Source organism: Mercurialis annua, linkage group LG2 (genome assembly GCF_937616625.2).
Source record: "Mercurialis annua linkage group LG2, ddMerAnnu1.2, whole genome shotgun sequence".
Classification (NCBI taxonomy): Eukaryota; Viridiplantae; Streptophyta; class Magnoliopsida; order Malpighiales; family Euphorbiaceae; genus Mercurialis; species Mercurialis annua.
This window is the reverse complement of record NC_065571.1, coordinates 13,222,516-13,225,828: the sequence shown is the minus strand read 5'-3', so window position 1 is coordinate 13,225,828 and position 3,313 is coordinate 13,222,516. Positions and strand designations below refer to the sequence as shown.

The window sequence follows — 3,313 nt, the reverse complement described above, 5'->3', positions numbered from 1 at the left end:
TTTGTTTATCATCACTTCTGATAGGAACTTTTTTTATAGTAAAATTTGGGTTAAGAAAATACGTTACATTGTTGTAGTACATAGAATAGAGCAACTTGCTTTCTGGGATTTTTATGGCATATGGTTCAAGGATTGTTTAATGGCTTAATACATAGTTTGACCCCTGAACTTGTACCCTTTTACCCATCTAACCCCCAAACTTAACGTCTCACCTATCGAACCCCTGAACTTGTTAAATAACCCGATTTGACCCCCGAACTTGATAAATACGTAAATATTGAACCCCTCCGTACACAATTTCTTCTAGATTGTTTCAAGTGACAAGTGGACACGAAGGGTTCAATATTTACATATTTATCAAGTTCAGGGGTCAAATCGGATTATTTAACAAGTTCAGAGGTTCGATAAGTGAGACGTTAAATTTAGAGGTTAGATGGGTAAAAGGGTACAATTTCAGAGGTCAAACTATGTATTAAGCCATTGTTTAATTAGCTAAAATTTATCAAACATAGAAATTGTTTCTTGACAAATCTGCATCTTCCCCTTGTCTTTTCTGATCTTGAATTTGTCATTTCCATCTTGTCTTTTTACAGCGCATTAGTGAGATAAATGTTGAAAATCGGAACCAACAGAAGGATATGCATACTGCAGGGCCAAAAAGTTTTGCTAGAATAAGAAAAAAATTGGTAAGAATTTAATTTAATTGATTTGATTTGATTTCAAACTATGACATGATTTTCACCAACGGTTTTATAATTCCATGTTGCAGCAAGATGAAAAGGAGGATAAGGCTGATCCGACTTTGGCGGAAATGTTCATTGCCACGCGCAAGAGAAAAGCGGGCCGTTCATACAAGGAATCAAGGGAAGATACAACTAGCAAAATTGTAAGATTCAATTTCGCTTCTACTTTTCAAATATTTGTGCTAGGCTAAATGCATCAGAGAGAGGGAAAAAGAAACATTTTAGTATTAAGGATACTGATTTTATCAATGATGTTAGAATGGGGACCTTTGCTATTGATTTGAAGTGGGTACGTTATTAAAGTAAAGAACATTTTTGTTAAATTGCCTAAAAGAAATTTGGTTATGTAGAATGTCGTTATTTATGTAATTAGTAATCATCCTTTAGAAAAAGAAAAAGGGAATGTGCAATAGGAAATGAAATATGAGAGACAATAGTAAAAGATACTGTTTTTTATTTGTTCAGCCTTTTGGAAATAGAAAATTATACATCTTGTGGAGGCTGTTCATTGTCCATGAATATAGAATGTCCTTATGATGAGGTTATTTGTCCTTTTTAGTGAATGTTTTCCATTTTGTGTAAATTCAAGTCTTGTGTTTTTATGTTCTGTTTTGTGTAAATGCAAGTCTTTGTAGTTGTCTGTAGCATTATAATCCAAGATCTGGTTGTTAGTTTGTCATATTTCTGATACTATATTCTGTCTTATTTGGCTGCAGTCCAAATTGCAGGATCTCCTAAATAGTGGAAATGATTCTTTTTTTACTGTTATAGGTGAGAGGCCTCCCGGTCGTGCATTTCTGTATGGAAGAGGGGTTACAAGAACCAATTTAAAGAACGGAGTAGGATGCAGTTCTTCAATAATTGTACCCGAAGAGCTTGTGCAATCTATCACGGACAAGATAAGGAAAGAACTGGAAGATCAATTTGACAAGGAGATGGCTGGGTATAAGGCGTTATTTGAAAGTGTTATGTCTCAAGTGAATCCGACAGTAGTTGAACCAAGTGAAAATTCTGATTCTGAAAGCGCTCAATTTTGATTGAGAGCTCCTCTAGTTAAGTACCAATTATGTTTTGTAGTATAATCGTTATGTTTGATGAATACATTTTCTTTTTGTGATGTAATAGATGGAATTTGAATTCTATGAATATTTCCGTCTTCTAATTTTAGTAAATATTTTATGTTATCCATTTTTAGTGAATGTTTTCTGTTTTTAAATTTAGAAATAGTTTCCGTTTTTAATTCTTGTTCTTTAAATATAAACTGTTGCGTATTCTATATAAACCGTTGCTTCAAGTTTAGCCAAACCATTGCATCAGTATATATAAGTGTTGCTTAAAGTAATATCAAATTGTTGTCTTACAAAAACAAATGTTGCCTATAATATTATAAGTGTTGCTTAAAGTAATATCAGTATATATAAGTGTTGCTTAAAAATCGTTACCTTATCAAAGTAAATGTTGCCTAAAGTACTGTACAAACCGTTGCCTTAAAAAAATAAATGTTGCCAAAAATGCATTACAAAACTGTTACAATAGTTGTTTCAAACCGTTGCTTTTGTTATTAATTGCAGCGATTTTTTTTCTATTACAATAGTATAAAAAAACTGCTGCAATAGCTATCAAAACCTACTGCAGCGGCCGCAAATGTAGCTGATTGAAAAGCGTTGCAATAGGCCTAAGGCAATGGTTTTTATACATATAGCAACACTTACCTAGTGTTGCTGAAAGTGACTTATGTGGTAGTGTTAAGTTGTTTCTGCTTGTAGTGGTATTTTAGGTCAAGATTTGAACTCAAGTGTTCTATTACATGCTCTGATATGGATCGTATGAGAATTATTATGGATAATGCATATCTAAGGCCTACTGCTCGTCGTGTGTCTGCAGGTGGTTTCATCTATGCTCGTCGAGCTTCTACAGTTGGAAGGGATTTCCTGTCACTATCAAAATCCATGAGTGGCGACCGGTGCTAGCTAGGGAACGTAAGTGGTTGCTCCGGAACCCGTAGCAAGCTTAATGATAAATCAAACTCAATGCATCTAAAATAACATGTTACAAAATTTCAATCTCATTTTTAAAAAAAAAATAGACCCTTTCCATTAATCATGTTATACACGCAAACATCCCGTTGTCATTCTACTTAAAAGAGATCATTTCATAATATCCATACACGACACTACCTTTCTCAGTTCGTGCATATATCTTTCTTTAAGTCATTTAGCATTGCCTCTTTTCCAAATCATACTGTATTAATCATGGCAATCATTTCAAATAATACCGAATCCATATCTGCTATCATATAAACAGGCGAAGCGTTCATACAAATAAAAACAAGAGTCATTATCCAAAATATATAAACAGTCAAAACGACGTACTGCTAAACAAATTGAAGTTGAATTACGTTGAAACAATGAAGATTAAGATATTGATAGAGGTTGAATACTTATACTTTAATAAAAATCTATCTTTTATCTGTTGAATTATGTTGGTGCTTAAAATCTGTCTTACTCGAGGTATGATATATGAACTTTATTAAACGAGTTCAAAAGGTTAACACCCCTCAATGAAGAACT

General features: G+C 33.2%; 1 long non-coding RNA gene across 1 annotated transcript; it reads left to right on the top strand.

Annotated features, from left to right (window-relative positions):
* Positions 1–590: 590 nt before the first annotated feature.
* LOC126669801 (uncharacterized) lies at positions 591–1,473 on the top strand. The gene is made up of 3 exons (XR_008790102.1): positions 591–686; positions 770–886; positions 1,460–1,473. It is a non-coding gene; the product is annotated as an uncharacterized LOC126669801 (long non-coding RNA).
* The last annotated feature ends 1,840 nt before the right edge of the window (positions 1,474–3,313 follow it).